Raw genomic sequence first — 20,511 nt, 5'->3', positions numbered from 1 at the left:
ACATTTCTACATAGGATCGGGGGCACACTTGACTGTTGCTAAGTGTCTACATCAGACTGGGGGGCACACCAGAGTGTTTGTACATGTCTACATAGGAATGGGGGGGCACACCTGACTGTTACTACATTTCTACATAGGATTGGGGGGCACACCTGTGTGTCACTACATGTCTACATTGGAATGGGGGGGCACACCTGACTGTTATTACATGTCTACATAAGACTGGGGTGGAGCACACCTGACTGTTAATACATGTCTACATCAGATTGGGGGACACACACCAGACTGTTACTACGTGTCTACATCAGATTGTGGGTGCACATCAGACTGTTACTACATTTCTACATAGGATGGGGGCACACCTGACTGTTACTACATGTCTACATTGGACTGGGGGGCTCACCAGACTGTTACTACATGTCTACATAGGATTGGCAGGGCACACCTGTATGTTACTACATGTCTACATACGAATGGGGGGGCACACCTGACTGTTACTACATTTTTATATAGGATTGTGGGGCACACGACTCTTGTACACATTTGCTATGACTGTACTGGTATGTCAAATACTCCATTTCATTCTGTATTCTAACCTATCATGCTGCCTAGAGGCATATCGGTGAACTACAGGTCTTAGGTTTGATTGACCTATATATCAGTTTCTCACTTCTTACCCTTCAGAACTAACATCCCACTGCCTGACCTGTTGTAGTCTGTCTGTGTAGGCCTGGGGGGAAAGGTTAACCATAGTCATCATTCAGAGGTTTGTGTTTGTCTACACCTGTCCTGCTGGCTGAGACTGTTGTTGGGTATGTGAGCCTCCCTGACAAGCATGTGTGTGTCATATGGACACACATGTGGCCCAGCTCATTTCCTGCAGTGGGTTTTATCACCATGTGTAGTACTGGCTACTATGGTGACACCAGTATGTGTTACAGATCTCATGCTGCCACTATAGGTGTCTACTATCTGCTGGCATCCCATTTAGCCACCCGATTCCCTTGCATGCCCACATCCATACCATAGATACAAGTAACAACACATACTACTCCATTCGGCAATTGGTAGGAGGAGTGATTTACCTTGTCGCTGTGCCAGTATTGAGGATGTTGCTAGGGGGCTGCCTGTGTCAGATGCACATAGTACACTCCCTATACATGGTTGAGCACAAGTACTGTCATGTTTGGCATCCATTTTACTGTAAGTGTAAGTCAGAGAGAGGTGTCATTCCCTGGGTCCCTACTGTGTCAGTGTATGTGCTGTACATTGCTTCTTTGCCAAGGCTAGGGCATACTGGGCATGCCTTTTTCTGCCTACTGGGACAGGCTCAGGTTGTTCCTCCTCCGAGTCACTCTGTGCCTGTACAGGCCTTGGCAATGGTGGGGGGTTGTGTGGCCCTGCCCCATGCTGTTCCTGCTGCAGCTGTTTCTGCAGGATCATATTGTGTAGCATGGCACATACGATGACAATTTGAGTACATGTAGCTGGTGAGTAATCCAGTGTTCCACCGGATGTGCCCAGGCACCAGAACCAGGACTTGAGCATCCCAACACGCTCTATTATAATTCTGGTCTGTGCGTGTGCCTCATTATGGAGTCCTTGTTCAGGTGTGTGTGCATTTCTGATGGGTGTCATCAGCCATGGCTCCAGTGCATAACCAGCATCCCCCACTAGGTGACCATTAGGGATTTCCCCATTGGCAAACCTGTGATACAGCTGGATCAGATGCCAAATGTGGGAGTCATGATAGCTTCCAGGGCAGCCAGCACACATATTCATTATAATGCCCTGGGCATCAAAATGACCTGGCAGTTGATGGAGGGGAAGCCCTTGCGGTTGATGAAGACCCTACCCTGCTCACTGGGTGGTGCTTTGATGCATATGTGCATGCAGTCTATAGCACCCACTACCTCAGGGTATTCTGCTATTTGGTGGAAGAGATGCATATTGCTGGCCAATGCCTCATGGGTGTTGGGGAAATATATGTGCTCATTGCATTTTGCTGACATGGCATCCAGGAACTGGTGTAGTACCCTGGATGCTGAAGCCTGTGAGATCCCCATGATATCCCCAGTTGGCCTTTGGAAGGTACCTGTGGCTAGTATTCTTAGGCCATCACATACCTTGGTATCCACTGGGATGGGTTCCCCTCTGTTAGTTCTATGTGTCAGGCATGGCCGGCACAGCTCAACAATTTGCTGTAGGTGGTCCCTGTCCACCCTATAGTGCTCCACTATTTCCAGCTCATGTAGCCCCTGGTAGGTTACGCCGGGTCTGTACACTTTTCTCCTTCTCCTCACTGTGGGTTAGTCGGCAGCATTCTCATCCTCACACCCTCAGCCTCTTCCACATGTTGATGTATGATAGCTACTGCAGCCCCTATCATGTTGTTTTTGTTTGTTAAAATTTCCCCGCTTGTATACACCGGTGGTGTAGAGTATGTTGGGAAAAACAGAGGGAAAGTTGTTTGCATAGTTTGTAGTAGTGTTCTGGGCTGGGCTGGGCTGCTGCCTGTGCAATTGGCTGATTCTGATACTTTTCACTTGCCAGCTATGCTAGTTCTCCTTCATTACCTTCCTACTGCTGTTTTCCCTTCTCAATGCCTTCCTGTTTAAGCCCAGGGGTGCACCGCGCAAACACAGTGCTCAAATGTGCACAGAGCTGCTATTTCCTGGTTTACTTTCTTTCCTTTAAAATCCAGTGCATGGCACGCACACCCACCTAGGAAATGTAAAGAGTGCTAGGCAGCCTCAGACACACCCCCTTTCTTAGCTCTGCTAAGCTAAGGGCAAACCCGAACCACAGGGCTCCAATCCACTTACAGTATGCCTGACACACCCCACTATGATGTCAGCTAACTCTTAGGCTTGAACCATGCCTTTCTTGCACTTACACTTCTGAGTGCTGACTAGCATTGAGGGGAAATCTGGGATTCAGTATCATTCCCCTCATTTGCATAGGATTGCCTGCTAATACATAGTTACAGGTCCCACACTGAGCCTCCCCCCTTAGCAGCCACTATTCCCTGGCCATGTTTTTTTTCTGCCTGCCGCTTAAACAGCTGAAATCGGCTAAAAAAAGTTGTTTTTTATTTTTGAAACTGTTTTCCATGCCAATGGCCATATATTTGGCCATTGGCATGGTTTCCCATAATATACACACTTTATTTGGAGCTGTCATGGCTCCGTTTTGTAGTTTGCAAAAATGTACTTGGTTACTAACTGAGTACATTTCTGCACAGTACACTAGTCCTGCATGGCCGGCTGACAGCTTCCTGGATCACACATTCACCTCATTTGCATGGTTTTTCACCTGCAAATGGGGTAATTTGCCTACAGGAGCTGCTTCCGTGGAGGAATAGTTCAGGAGCATTTGTGCACATCCCTGCTTCTTATTCCTGGATTGCACAGTGAACATATTGCCTCCTGGAGCTCCTGCACTGTTCCTGCACACCATGCAGGACTTGCTGAATCTGGGGTTCTGTCATTACATAGTGACTGCAGTCTTCAACAATTTGCCAGAAAAAAATATTTTTTATGAGGAACAGACCAAAAGTATGAGGCAAAGTCAGGGACAGCTAAGAACTATGTTTAACAGTGATCAAACAACAGCCATTATAAATTATCTGTACCCACAGATGGCCTCTGTATCCATCAATTACAGCCACTTTCCTGATTGTTTATTACCACAGATGTCCTATTGTGGTATAAAAAAAATAACAGTAATGGACAAAATAATAAAGTATTTCAGATTACTTTATACAAATGCACACTAGTCTTGCAAAGGCAAATTAGTGTCTGTTTAAATAAATTGGTCAAAAAACAAGAACATTGATTAATTTAAAACAATAGCTTCTCTCCACCCAGCAGTTATGGCCATAATGTGTGCACCTCAGATATGTAATTGTGATAAAAGTAATGGCCATGTTTCAGCGTTGTTCCAAAAAATAGTAAACATGCTGTAAAGTATTCAAGTTCACACAAGTCACATGTATCCTTCAAAGCCAGAAATTAGTATGCACTAGCAGTTAAGTCATATTCTCCCCAAAGAGGAATCAGAATTTAGAAGTACTGCTCTAATTCAGTTCATGTAGGTCAGTGACTTTTATGCATTGTTCTTACTTAGTTCACTTAGTTTATTTGAACAAGGTTTTTCATCAGTGTGCATCTTCTTAAGAATAAGAAGCATGGAACGCCACTGTCTGGCATTTTTGATAGACTGTAATTCTCTGTGGTTTACCAGAAAATCAATAAACCTATGACAAATATGGCACGCAAGAAATTCTGGAATGATCTGCAAAACCAGGGACAGTTGAGAACTAGGCCTAGTTGCAATCCTGGACAGCTGTCTGCAATATCTGGTCGCCTGCCAGTGCCAACACTAAACAAAAACACCTTTTGCAAACACTGACAGGACTGATAAGACAGTCCCCAGGATTCACGAAGCCTCCGTGTAAGAGTTATAACTCTTACACAGAGGCTGCAGTTAAACGGAGTGATGTCAGCATGCTTTGCATATTCATGAGAGCATGCTGAATCACACCTAAGTCTAACACGGTCCGTGTAAGACAGTAGGGGGCGTGTCCGTAGGCCGAGCCCTGCAAGCGGACACGCCCCCAGAAGTGTAAAAGTGCCCAAAGTAGACACCCACAACAGAGTCCACGGAAATGTGAATAAACACAACACAACACATGCCCCTACAGACTATAAACATAAAAGAAATATAAATGAACATGTTATATTTTTTTTAAATTGTAAAGATGTTTAACCGTGAGTGCGCTCGTTTGCTGGCGCATACGTAAGCAGCTACAGTTAGCAGTCAGTGGGAAAGCATATAAGAACTAAATAAGCAAAGTAAGCCAAGAAGCAATAGTATAGCAGTAGAGATGTTGGCTGAAGAGCAGGCATTCATGGTTCGAGTCCCCACAACACCAATTTTTATTTTTAGCAAAATAAGCACGAAACAAGTCCCTGACAAATATGTACACATAAAACCACATTTTATGTAAAATGTAATGAAAGAGACCATTTATATTGAAGAAATGTGAGGGAACAAAAGAATAAAAAATGCCAGATGTGCCCATAGCTGAGCTAAAGTTTAACAGGGTGAGTACATCTGCCAGTACGTGAGCAGTGGTTTAACTGGTGCAAAATGAGTACCTGTAGCTGAGCAGTGGTTTAACATGCTGAATCTAAGTGCCCCTAGGTGAGCTGAGCATAATATGCGTGCCGATAGCCAAATGAGGCTTAAACCAGCATACCACGTTTGCGCGGAGCTGCGCACCGTGCAAACAAGCTAACCGACGGGCAACGTTGAGCAAGCCGTATCAAAACTGCCTTTACACAGACACACCCCTCAGCATGTCTAGACAGTCATGAAAAATAAAAAGCAGAGGCCAGGTTCGAACCCAGGATACTATACACCATAGGCAAGGTACAGAACCACTAAGCCATGACAGCAGTACCTAGAAATGCAATAATAGCTCATATATAGGAATGAATACAAACTAGAGCATGACAATGCAGGTTTACTGAAGTTGATACAATTCCAAAATGGCCAATCACAGATATGTATGGGAAAAACGGACTATATAAGCCCCATAGGCGGGAATACACAGCATAAACGATTGTAGAACAGACCTGCAGGCAGAATGTCAGGAGTAGGAGAGGGTAGTCGCTTTCGAGCACAGAGGTGGGGTGTTGAGGAGTCCAGGTACATGGCCTGGCTCCTAGTCCACAATCATGAGGCCCAACTCATGCAGGGCCAGGTCCTCTGGGGAGCATACAGGGCTGAGGCGTGGGACCGGCTGGCTCATGAACTCACCAGTGCCACAGGGATTCCAAGGACAGGTGAGCAGGTCCATCACCACCATGCAGACCTGAAGAGACGCAAGCAGGACCAACTAAACCTTTGGATCCAGGAGGCCCTGCAAACACCCAACGCCCCACCACTGAGTAAGTAACATTTAATTATGTATGTAAAAAGTTAAACTAGCTGATATTATGGAGATGTGTATTCCAATATTACTTCATTTATATTACAGCTGCAGGTGTCCGTTCTGCGAACCGCAGAGCCTATGGCGATAGGCTGGTGTGGTTGCACCACCAGGCAGGTCAGTAATCCACTACCAGTAACTGTAAAGAAATTTCAAAGTATGACAGTCAGCATAAGAGTGCAGTGTAGTCAGTAAGGAATACAATCTGCAAGTAACAGTGTGAAAGTGTATGCAAGTATTGCTTGATCACAATAGTTTGCAGCCTGTAAGTGTAAGCTAAACATGAAACTGTCTGACATATATCCTGAAATAAAAATGCCCTGCCTGTAAGAAAATAGTACACAACCTGCAGCAGGCTGAAAAGTATAGCTGCAGAAGATGATAAATCACATGTGTGAAATATATCCCTGTGGAAATACTGAAACATGACAGAAGTGAGACTGCTGGAAAGGATTGTAATAACTACTGTTAAAACATGTCAATAAAGCCTAGAAGTACCATCCTGAATAGTAAAATGAAAGCAAGTGAGAGAGTGTGAGAAAGTGCCATGAATCCAGCAATACAGTAGTAATAACCCCTGAATAAAGTATACTGCAGTCAAGACAGAATGAAATGCATGTGAGATTCAAAACCAAACAGCTAAATCTGTTCAAAGTGTTGCTGCATCTGGAATGTGTATCCCAAAATAAGGATATGTTGCTCTCAGTCTGCAATATGCAGATAGGATGTTTGTCTGATATACCATACATCCACACTTGTCTACAGCCATATAAAGCAAATGTAGCCTAGATGTAGCTGAACAAAGCTAGATATGAATGTGTATGAAGAACCATAAAATGTATATTGATGTTGCATTAACAGTCCTATCAACAAGTTGAAATAGTTAACATATAGGAAACTGTAGTTAGAACAGTAGTGTGTATATAACTGTAGCTATTAGAAATGTACAGCATATGTATTGTTATTCAAAGGTGTTAATATTACTTTCTTCACCCCAACCTATAACTACATATAACCCATTCCAGTGAAAATGGTATGTGCAATCACAATTAACACCCCTGGACGTTTGTCCTGTTGGGTCATATATATTTCCATGTCTGTTGATGCATCTGCCCTGTTCATACATCCACACCTGATGGCCTGTTGCCATCAATTAACCCTGCATGTTGTTGGACTGTGTATTTCTGTTCAAATTATGCATGTGTAATGCACGCTGTTCAATGGTGTGAATATCTGGGTGTTTGGTTAATGGGAATACTAATGCATGCTGTTACAACTAATTGTGAATGGTATTATATGTCACTAACCCAAACTGTCATGACATAATGCAAAACATAGAATGACAGGGAAGGCAGGTTCCAGCGGACCCACCTCTCCCACCTCAGCTGGCGAGTGCACCTGGCACTAGTGCCGAGTCCGGACCCTCCTCCTGTGGCCCTGTGCCACCTGCGGGTGGAAGCGCTGCAGGGGATGGGGCTCACCCCCCCTCTGCAAGTGTGGCCGGAGAAGATCCACCACTCACCCTCCGTAGCATCCGGACTGTGGTGCGTAGGGAGATTCGGGACTCTGTCCTTGAGCCCCTACACCAGCTCGAGGCACAGGTGGCGCAACTAATGTGCATGCCCGTTGCCCCGCCTACACAGCCCCCAGCACAGCCCCATCCTGGGCAGTGAAGGAACAGTGGCAACTGCCTATGGGTGGGGATATCAGTTCCACTGTTGCCATCTGTGGGCTCATGGGCTCTGGATATCCAAACCTCCGTCCCCGTCAATTGTGTAACCCCCCGACACGTGTCATACACCGCCCCTGTATGCGTCTTGTTTGTCTTGTCTGTTAACCTACCCAACCTACCTCCCCAGCTGTACCGACTACCTTCACCTGACATACCACTCTCACCTGAAAAAATAAAAAATAAAAAAGGGCACTCTGTACCCACAAAAAAATTACGCCCCATACATAGCTGCCCATTCCGCACACATGTCTACTGGACATGGAACCTATCAATTCAATTGGCTGTACAACAAGTATTATTGTTGTCCTGACACCTCTCTCAGGGTGGAAGGTTACAAATGTCACACCAAATTACATATATATGCACAGCTGTTGCTGATGAAGAAATGGGCAGCTATGGGCCTTACCTACATCCCTCCTGCACATCCCAAGCTTGTTTCCCTACTGTCTTACCCTCTTTGTGACCCCTTTTTCACCACTTTCCTGTCTCCCCATTTTTTTTTCTTTCAAGGAAAATAGCGCGGGTGTCGCAAGTAAGCACATTTAAGTGGTTGTAATCAGGTGTGCTTGTGTCGCTGAGCTAACCGCCAGTGCATGCGTGAGCTCTGCGCAAACCAGTGCTAGCCCGGTTACAACTGCTTAAATGTGCCTTAGTCACTTTGATTGACAGGTCCTGTACTCAGTTCAAAAGAAAAATAAAATCCCACTGTGAGTCCCGAACCCAGGACCTTGGCAACTGTAGTCTGCATGACTTACCACTAAGCCATGACTCTTATACAAGAACATTGTGCTAAAGTAAATATATCATGTAACAGTAGGAATGAATGTAAAGGGAATATAGATGTGTAGTACACAAAGCATGACATTTAGAATTACAAACAAAACTGGTGGATTTCCATAATAGTAGTGTGTGAACAGAAACAGCCATGCTAGTTGGAAGCTAGTAGGTAATAATGTCACCATAGCACCTTGCAAGACACACACATACTCACAGCAGGATAAGCACTGCCCATACCCCACAACCCCTTACAGGAACACATCTGGACCAAGTAATAAAATATGTGGAGCAAAGACCCAAAACCAGGGACACATTACAAATGATGTTACAACAAACGCAGACAGTTCAGAAAGTAACAGGGTCTACACTTTGTGGGATGTTTGGAAGGGTATGCAGTCTGGAACTTGAATGTTTGTCACCATATTCTGACTTGAGCCCAGAGTGACTTGCCAGAAAAAGGTGTGCATGAGATATTGACCAAATTATGAGGCAGAAATGTGGACAACCTGCAAATATCTGTACACATGACGGGTCCTACACCACCATATTTGAATAGTTAAGAGCCTAGACATAGCAACAGTGAATGACTTACAGGGATGCCCCACAGACCCCATGTGAAATGTACAAACAGTAGGCAGAAAGGTGTAACACATGCAATGGTAACTATGGAGTCCGAAAGTATTCACCACTTGCATGGCAGAAAAGTGTAGTAATACATATGCTCATGCTAACCCACAGTCACAACTGCAGCATACCAGACATTTTAATGGGTGTACCCCACTGATATGTACCATTCCATGAGGCACATAACAGATGAACATGAAAGTCTCTGGGGCCTGCTCAGCAGCATACTCAAATACCCTAATAGATGTCAAGGCCCACACCATGGCCAGACCACACTGCATGCTGTAACACCCTAGCAGATATAGCAAGCATTCCAAGGTGGGAATGTACATGGAAAATAGGAAAGCTACAGCAGCACACTACAGTCAAGACACCTAGCAGGCATACAAGTAGTGACTGTAAAGGGCAACTATTGAAGCCTTAGCAACAGAGTGCAAGCAAAAGTGAAAGGAAAGCACACACACACACACACACACACATTAACAGTAGTAGTAGTTGTAGTTGTCAGTGTACATACACAGTTAGTACAGGAAACTGGAGAAATGAATGGAGGAATGTTAATCTACAACACACCTGGAAATATGAGAGAGATACCAACCTTTACACTCACAGAACATTGTCCACAGCATAACAGCATGGTCCCTGCCCTTAACATCTGAAAGGGCTACGCCTATCTCACACACCTTTTTATAGCACTGTTCTGAAATCACAGTGAGAACTGCAATCAGTACACAACTGGCTGCATGCAATTAGCAAATGCTGCCTAAGAATTGGTGCAGAGGCCATCACATGGGCATATGCAGATACCTACAAAAGTATGCTGTACTCCATGTCCACGCATGCAATACTTTCATTGCACCCTGAGAAGGATGTGAGAGACAGAGAGAGAGAGACAGAGACAGAGACAGAGAACACAGCAATTAAGCAGACAGAAACAAACTGTTCAGCAACAGCTACCTGAAAGCTGACAACTGGGAAGTGGAGCAGCAGGACAGAGAACCAGACAGCAACACAAGCAGCTGTGACAAACACAGGTAATGTAAAGTAATACTATAAAGGTCTACATACTGTGAACCCTCCATATGTGTCATTGGTTTATATCCATATGTATATGAAGATGTGTAAAGGGCAGTGGACATACAGCAACTATCAGTGAAGGCTGTACATACATTTGTATGTGAGAGCATCTATGTGCACATATCAATGTTGTTTGATTGTAGGTTGTAGTGCCATGTACAAAGTAGGTTACACAGTTATGTATGTTTAGCAGTATGTTAGTATGTGTATACAGTATGGTAGACAAATATGTTGATATACCTGTCTAACATATGGATATGTATGTATGTCAACATATGTATGTGTATATATATATATATATATATATATATATATATATATATATATATATATATATATATATATATATATATATATATATATATATATGATATGCATATATGTATACATACATAGAGAGAGAGATGTAGGAATACATAGACAGATGTAGATAGAGTATTGTACAAACATATCTATGTAATGCACACATACAGATATAGATATATGTAGATACATATACATAGACAGACTGATCTGACTACCTACAGGTATGATTGTATATGATGACCTGCAACACAGCCTGTCCCACCCCTCTGTCACTCACACCCCTCTGTGCCCCCCACCACATCTATAGCAATATATGTACATCAATATATATATGTGTATATGTATACGGACATATATATATATATATATATATATATATATATATATATATATATATATATATATATATATATATATATATATATATATATATATATATATATTTAGAGAGAGAGAGAGAGATGTATATAACTTCTGAGTGAGGCACATGTGTACAGATGTATTGCAACAGGTGCCTGGTGACAAAGGCATGGAGTGAACACCAGTGTCAAATCCGGAGTACCATACCACATTCCAGATCACCTACACCAGTAACCACCAGATATGTGAGTGGCTGCCCACCACTGCATGTGTCAGGGTTGAGCAGGGTCAGAAATGTGTACAATAGTGGCCCCAATGATAGTCACAGTGGCACACTATCCCTGGAATACCTGCACATGGTATGTGTCAGCGGACATGGTGAGTCAGGTATGGACATGTAGGTTGGTGTACCCCTCCACACCACATAATGGATGCCATGGTATGGACCTCACATGACAGCTACAGATATGGAGAAGGACACAGTGACATGTACAACACTGTGACAATGCACTCAAACACATTACCAATGCACAGTGACTGACAACACCACAGAGTACACATATGCTACCCACATAGAGGTTACCACTCCCAGATTTACATATGGAGGTCACACCCATGACAGATGTCCAACAACCATAGTAACACCTCCCACCATCCACAACCTAAATGTCTGCTGTGTGTCGTCCTTGCTACTGCAATAGTGTGCACATGTGGAGGTAAGAGTTCCTACCCACAGATAAGACATACCCTGCAATAAACCACACAGTGTTAAGAAGCAAGACTCCCCATGAGTACATGTCACACATACCCCTGCTGAATGTTAGTCAGATAGGTAATATGACATATGAGTCACCCTGTGTAACTGTGTGACAGCAGCAGGTACCATCACACCACATGTGTCACAATGGTCAGGGTAGCAGAACAGTACGCTGCTGTAGACACAGTGGCAATAGCATATTGTATAGTATTGTATTGTAATGTAATGTATTGTGTTGTATTGTATTGGTATGGTGAGGTGCCTCCTTCATGGAGTGGAACCACTGCTGCTGTGTGCCAGTGTACAGGTACATATCCTGTAGTCAGGCTAGTGTTACATAGCACTTCTATATGTGTGTTTAGCTCCTGTCAGAGGTTATGTAGCATGCAACTGGGGATACCATCAGGTCCCATCCATGTTGTGTATTCTGCTGTCCTGGGTGTCTCTCACCTGGACTTCTGTGATGACAGGGAGGTTACAGTCAGCTGGGATAACTATGTCTAATTTGAGGGGAGAGGGGGGTGACACCTGCACTGAACCTGTCTGCCACAATGTTGTCGATATCTGTGGTGTCTCTGAAATATTTGTTGTGTACTACCTATGGGCATAGAGGATGGCTCCTGACCAGGTTGCTAACATAACTGAAGAAGGCCTTCTGGTTATCTGTAGTGTCACTCTTGATTTCCCTCTCAAAGTTGCCCATGTAGTTTGTATGATGGAAAATAGATCCTTACCAGTGCTGCTCAGACATGCCCTCCCTTTAGTGAATTATGCTCTGTCTTGCAGTAGCTTCCATCTTCTGTAATACAATCTGTCTATGGCTGGGGTCCACCAGACAGGATGCTGTCCCTTTGTGGAGAGTGTCTTGGTCATATATGGGATTGCATGATCCATGCATTCTCGGAGATGTCTGTAGAAAGCAATTGTGTAGGGGTCAGCATTGTGGGTTGTATCTGCCACTGGCCCAGTGGGCTGAAAGGATACCATATCACTGTTACAAAGTGTGAAGTTTGGATCTGTAATGTTATGCACTATAGTCGTTTGTGCTGGTGGTGGAGGTGGGATATGTATATCCAGGGCAATCAGTGTGTGGTCAGCTCACAGTAGTTGCCGATGTAGGCCATACAGTACCTAGATACAAACCCCCAGAGTGAGGAGGTGCTCTTGACCTGAATCAGTGTTCTGACTGCTGGGGTTTGGTAGTATGTCATATGGAGTCTGCCAGGTACTGTTGCACAGTTGCTGGCGAGCACTGATACCTGGCCATCTACATGTGTATCCACCAATAGACAGACAGATGCTACATATGTGAGATATGTTGTATCATAACAGTCGGGTAGCATGTGTAGTATGTGTGCCAAATTCTGCTGACATATATTGCTGATACCAGGTTATTTTCTTTCTCAGGTACATGGCCCACCAGCGAATCCCACCTACTCCACAGCTGAGGATGAGGAGATACACCAGAGCCTGGTGCGGGATTATGCAATACTCTTTTTCTGCACCAGCCAGAATCAGCAGGAGAGGGCTGCACTGTGGCAAGACCTTGTCCGTCGGGTAAATGACATAGGCACGCATAATAGGACATATGAGCAGGTACGACATCACTGCAGTGATTTAATCAGACATGTCCATCAGCGTGCATCAGATATCCACAGGCAACAGGTCGCCACAGGTGGTGGGGTGGCTACACATCCCCCACTCACCAGACTGGAGGGACTACTCATGAGTGTAGTGGCTCCAGCCCACCGGCAACAACAACAGCAGCAGACATGCATTATGATGGAGGCTGGAGCCACACAGCAGCAAGACGGTGAACGTGCAGGTAATATGTCATATGTATAGTTGACTGTTGTGTACACTGGTAGTTAATGCATGTGTGAGGTGTGTCCTTGGTTTGTAGCTGTCACCATAGTATTTAATGTGCAAGTGTGATATCCTCAATATTAGCTGCTGACCTGTGAAAGGTGACTGTTGTACTCCTGACCTGCATCATACTCAGTAACAATGGCACAGTTGTGCCCACTGACATTAGTTTCTTCACATCTGCAGGACCCTCTGGTATAACAGCAATGCAGCCTATCCATGCTGGTGAGTGTGTATTAACAATTCCTGTAATAGTGTTGATAGTAATAGTACTATTTGGCTCACTTAGTAGTGCTCTTTGTATGCATGTAGGTGTGTCTGTGTCTGTGTGTTGATATCACGCATACTGAGTACTGTACAATTGTGTGAAACTGTGTGCATGTGTGCATGTGTGCATGTGTGTGCATGTGTGCATGTGTGCATGTGTGCACCTGTGCATGTGTGCATGTGTGCATGTGTGCACCTGTGCACCTGTGCATGTGTGCATGTGTGCATGTGTGCATGTGTGCACCTGTGCACCTGTGCATGTGTGCATGTGTGCACCTGTGCACCTGTGCATGTGTGCATGTGTGCATGTGTGCATGTGTGCACCTGTGCATGTGTGCATGTGTGCATGTGTGCACCTGTGCATGTGTGCATGTGTGCATGTGTGCACCTGTGCATGTGTGCATGTGTGCATGTGTGCACCTGTGCATGTGTGCATCGCTGGTAATGTGTGGACATTGTAAACTGTGTTTCCTGTTTCCTTCACACAGGTTCTGTTGCTGCTCTGGTGTCATGTAGCAGGGAACCTGAGTCAGGTGCCGTGGGTACTGATAATGATGACATCAGTGTAATGGCACAGGAAGGTATGCCAGGGTCTGCCATTGGTCAGCTGATTGACAGTACACAGCTGTCAACCCCATCAATGCGCACAGTTATCCTGCCAATACACCCTTTGTCACCACTGTCCCTAGGTGATGGACAGCATACAGTGGGCATTGACCAGGGTAATGTGGTATCTGTGGCACATGCCTCCCCACACAGCAGCCATGGGCATGGCCCAGAGATGGTACCACACAGACAGATGTCCAGGGGTTCTCGTGGGAGCATCCATGGGCGTACTGCCCCTGTCAGACGTGCCCACAGAGGTCTTACAACCTCAGCTATGTTTCGGACTGTCATGCAGGCACAGTCACGTATGGAACGGTACACCAGACAGGGACTGATGGGGCTGGCAGCATGTCGCACAGCCATGACTGAGAGTATGCGTGACAGTGCGAGAGCCAGCCGTGAGTTCACCGAGGTCATAGACAGGCGTTGTGGGGACATATTAGACCGGTTCCACAACTACATGTCCATGAGCCAGGGCGATGGTGGGTGGTTGAGGCGTCGACATGGCGTATGCCAGCAACAGCAGCAGCTGGCAATCGTTGACGACAACAGGGCGGCCGCCCCGTAGTGCCAGCAGCAGCCCCAGCAATGCTGGGTCTGTGCTGTCATCAGACCGCCCCAGGAGACCACGTGCGTGGCTCTGGCCAGGCCCGACAGGGATCTGTGTCCAGTCAACAAACACCTGCTTCTGATGACAGTACCCAGTCTGGGTTGGTACTGGATACGGTCCGTAGCACCCCTGCAAGGCACAGGTACCGTGTCCGTGGCCAGAGACACTGATCTGTATGACCTGGCAGGTACAGTCTGTGGCTGTCCACAAACACCAGTATATGGCAGCCATGAGGTGGAACTGTGTGCATCCATACACACATGCAAATTGACAACACCTAGGGCTACTGCATACACGCACACACTGCATCAACATTGCCCCACCTTCTACTGCTGTCCCTCACCAACACGCATACACATACATGTCAATTGGTGGTATGGGTGGCTGACTCAGGCATACCAGGTTCACACCCTGTGCATATGATGAAACTGTGCCACCTTCTGCAATCTGTAACAACTGTGCAGGTACAGGTTAACATGTTGCTGATGCACAGGGTGACCACATAGATGTGTAGTAATAGTATCATGTTGTTAACAGTACTGTGTGCTGAATTAATTGTGGGTATATCACAGCATGCCTGATGCAGTAAGTGTGTGATTGTCATGTCCTGTTGTCTACACCCATGGTAAGTACCATAGTGTATCATCTGCACATGTTGGCATACTGGTGGTAATGATGTCAACAGAAGGCTACATACATAGGTAGCACAGGGGATAGGGTAATGAATGTAGTAATACACAATGATGGACATGTAAATTGCAAGTGGCATGTTGCCCACACTAGACTCTGCATTGCGGATATTTGAGGATGTTGATATGCGTGCAGTAGTACACGACTGGTACAGGACACACAGGAGCACCCTAGCACTGCATGCTCACATCTCATACCATGCTAGACAGCCCCAACACACATAACTAACTGTCACAGGAGGGAGAGTCCCCATATATGTCAGGGATACTGTGGTGGCAGGCCAGGGAGCATACATCCTACTAAGTATGGGACCACTGAGTGAAGGCTCAGTGTCTGTTATTTGACATGTGTATTACTGCAGGTATGAGCACATGGGTTCCTATCCAGTTATTGTACATCCTGACAGTACATGCATGGTCTGTACACTTGTGTGCACTGAGACTGGACCCTAGCCATCTGACCCGTGTATTTCCATGTACATGTGCATAGTGCCTGCATATTTGCAGTGTTACCTACTGGAACTGGTACAGCTTGTTTGTTGTACAATGGACTACATGCAGCCCTGTTTACTGTAGCTTTGTTTGCATGCATGTTTGCTTGCAATTACCCTGGAATACTGATCACACCTGCAATGCATAGTTATAGAGCTTCTGTGGACTCCTAGTGCCATCTGCATAGCCTACTATATGTATGTCCATGTCCCACTTGACAGGATGTCACTGTTTGTCCTGTTCACATGTACATTGCCTGTGACACAGTGCATATGACCTGCCTGGCATGTGTCCACGTGAGCAGTCATATATGCTACTGCTAACTAATCACAGGCACTACACCTTCACACATTCATCTTCTGTTGAACTACCTGCTTTGCTAGGGACGGCCTGCACCTGTCACCCCTGGCCTTTCGGATATTGGCAAAGGCTCTTGCTACCCCCATAGTGCCTATGTTAGGCAGGGCTCAAATGACAAACCCACCTTCATAGGTATCACAAGGGATAAGACACTAAGAGCAATGCTACCCAACGCCAGAAGTCTAAACCTCCAGATGCATGCACCCAAAACACTCCTTGGCATGGAAAACATCGATATCTGTGCAGTAACAGATGCCTGGTTCAGGGCTACTGAGAGCACACCAGCACTACCGGGTTTAACCTGGTTGATTTCTTTGAAACAGTCACCAAGGCCATTGGCGAGGGAAGGTGGTTCACACAGCCTACCTGGACCTTGCAAAGCCTTCAACAATACCCCACTTGGGCATTCTAGAGAAGCTCACCAGCTTAAATATAAGCCCCTATGTCACTAGATGGATTGCACAGTGGCTCAAGGACAGAACCCACATGGTTAGCATTGCTGGAGCCATGCCAGACCCCACAACAGTTACAGGTTGTGTCCCACAAGGCTCAGTCCTGGGACCCTCTTGTTTGGTATATATTTATTGGAGGTACAGGCCAACACGGACGGACTGTGGCTGTCCAAATATGCAGATGACTGCAAACTGGCCACCATAATCGACTCTCCAGCTGACACAAGCATCTTCCAAAGGGGCATCATAGCAACAGACAACTTGTGCCAGAGCCATGGCTGTCTGCTAAACAGTGTTTAGAAAGGGAAATGTGCATCCTGTAGTTTGTTCACCTAGTTGCCAAAAGGGACATTTCCCTCACACATTAACCCCCCTCAGCCAAAAACACACACTTGCCAATTGCAGGATTCAAACCCCTATCTGACTATGTTATGACACTTGAGACGGACGCATTAGCAGAGCACGCTATTTGCATTACTGGGAGTTTTCCCTTCTCCTGCTATACTTATAGAGTGCTGACATCATCAGTGTTTAGAAAAGGGAATGGGCATCCTGTAGTCTGTTCACCTAGTTGCCAAAATGGACATTACCTTCACACACACTAATCCCCCTCCGACAGACACACACTTGTCATTCATAGGATTCAAACCCATACCTGACTATGTTATGACACTTGAGACAGACGCATTAGCAGAGCACGCTATTCACATTACTGGGAGTTTTCCTTTCTCCTGCTGTACTTATAGAGTGCTGACATCATCAGTGTTTAGAAAAGGGAATGGGCATCCTGTAGTCTGTTCACCTAGTTGCCAAAAGGGACATTGTCCTCACACACACTAACCCCCCTCAGCCAAAAAACACACACTTGCCAATTGCAGGATTCAAAACCCCTATCTGACTATGTTATGATACTTGAGACAGACACATTAGCAGAGTGTGCTATTTTCATTACTGGGAGGTTTCTTTTCTCCTGCTGTACTTATAGGGTGCTGACATCATCGGTGTTCAGAAAGGGAATGTGCATCCTGTAGTGTGTTTTCCTATTTGCCAAAAGGGACATTTTCCTCACACACAAACCCCCTCAGACAAACACACACACTTGCCATTCGCAGGATTCAAACCCCTACCTAACTATGTTATGACGCTTGAGATGGACACATTAGCAGAGCTTGCTATTCGCATTACTGGGAGGTTTCTTTTCTCCTGCTGTACTTATAGGGTGCTGACATCATCGGTGTTTAGAAAGGGAATGTGCATCCTGTAGTGTGTTTTCCTATTTGCCAAAAGGGACATTTTCCTCACACACACAAACCCCCTTCAGACAAACGCACACACTTGCCATTCACAGGATTCAAACACCTACCTAACTATATTATGACGCTTGAGATGGGCACATTAGCAGAGCGCGCTATTCGCATTACTAGGAGGTTTCTTTTCTCCTGCTGTACTTATAGGGTGCTGACATCATCGGTGTTTAGAAAGGGAATGTGCATCCTGTAGTGTGTTTTCCTATTTGCCAAAAGGGACATTTACCTCACTACACAAACCCCCTCAGACAAACACACTTGCCATTCACAGGATTTAAACCCCTACCTAACTATGTCAGGACACTTGAGACGGACGCATTAGCAGAGTGCGCTATTTGCATTACTGGGAGGTTTCTTTTCTCCTGCTGTACTTATAGGGTGCTGACATCATCGGTGTTTAGAAAGGGAATGTGCATCCTGTAGTGTTTTCCTATTTGCCAAAAGGGACATTTCCCTCACACACAAACCCCTCAGACAAACACACACTTGCCATTCGCAGGCTTCAAACCCCTACCTAACTATGTTATGACATTTGAGACGGACGCATTAGCAGAGCGTGCTAGTTGCATTACTGGGAGGTAAATTTCTCCTGCTGTACTTATAGGGTGCTGACATCATCGGTGTTTAGAAAGGGAATGTGCATCCTGTAGTGTGTTTTCCTAGTTGCCAAAAGGGACATTTCTCTCCCACAGACTTACACACACACCAACCCCACTCGCACACACACACTCACCATTTGCAGGATTCAAACCCCTACCTAACTATGTTATGACACTTGAGAAGGACGTGCAGAGCGTGCTATTCGGATTACTGGGAAGTTTTTTTCTCCTGCTGTACTTATAGGGTGCTGACATCATCTGTGTTTAGACAGGGAAGGTGCATCCTGTGGGGAGGCAGACACCAAGCACACTATGGCTAAGCTGTCATTCCCTAGGGCAAACAGCCTAGTGTTGACCTCTACACCCATATGTTTAATTGTCAAATGCACATTATTTGTTGCTGATAGACTGTTTGCATATCTTTATTGCCATAGCATTCCCTGTTTGTATGAACAACTTGTGCATCTGTGGAAGATGTTTGCATATGGGAGGGATCCACTATATCACATATGTCTCTGTAGTCATTTAACTGTGTGCACTGGGCAGACTGCTGTAATGTGGTTGGTTCCTGGAATAACACATAACAATACCAGATATGTGTGTCCAACTGCTAAACCGAGATTTGGCCTAAGTGTGTGAGCATGCCCAGTGTGAGCATTCCATATGTTGGACTCTGCAGCCCACCACATTTGTGGATGAGTGTGAACTTCAACAACTATCACCCGTTTATGGTTGTGTGTTGTGTGTCATGTTGTGTAGTTACTGTACAACTGCTTTGTGTGTGAACACAACAGGATTATACTGTGCCTGCAGTGTTTGCATGGGATACTTTGCATACAGTTGTCAACATCCTTTCACACTGACCTAACACTGTAGTACTGTATAGTGTACTGGTAGTACTTTGACTGTGGTGGACAGTATCCTGGGCTTTACTGCTATCACTGCTTTACATTTCGATAGTGGGCACAACAGCCTGGTTAGGGGCCAGTTGTGTACATCTGACCATGTTGCATTCTGTTCAGATATGAACTACTTAAACCAGGCTTGTCCAACATTGGTAGTGTATTCCACAACATAGGTGTACAATTGCAAACACTAGCGATGTGCCCTAGTCCATGTCTAATGCTAGTTGGAGAGTGTGTTTGTCCTTCAACACACATTGTAAGAGGTGTTTGCCATGACATATGTCATGGTTAGTATACTGTGCCTCTGTCTACCTGTGACATGACAGTGATACCCAGGATAAATCTACAATCTCCGTCCACTCATCAGGATTCCTATTGAGGAAGATTGATAAGTGACTCTATGGGTAGCCTGTGCTGGGGGTTCACTCATGGGTGGGAGTGGCTTCTGTGTTATGGATCACGCAGTACAGCTTGTCCTATGTAAGTCAGTGCTGGGGTTCAGGTCTCTCATGTGCATAGCTCACTGCCATTCGGATTGTACAAGGTGCAGCATGTTTATTGATGCCAGCAACACAGGCAACACATGGCATCTGTGCAAGCTGTTTGATACTCCTGATGAGGTACTGTTGGGGACTTTACGGTTGATGGAGGTGTTTGCTGAGGTACATCCCACAGGGGCTATTGTAGTCAATTGTACCGCTGATGAAGGATGGCTGCAGAGCCACAA

This window comes from Protopterus annectens, chromosome 7.part0 (assembly GCF_019279795.1).
Source record: "Protopterus annectens isolate FY-2018-M chromosome 7.part0, PAN1.0, whole genome shotgun sequence".
Classification (NCBI taxonomy): domain Eukaryota; kingdom Metazoa; phylum Chordata; order Ceratodontiformes; family Protopteridae; genus Protopterus; species Protopterus annectens.
This window is presented reverse-complemented; position numbering follows the sequence as displayed.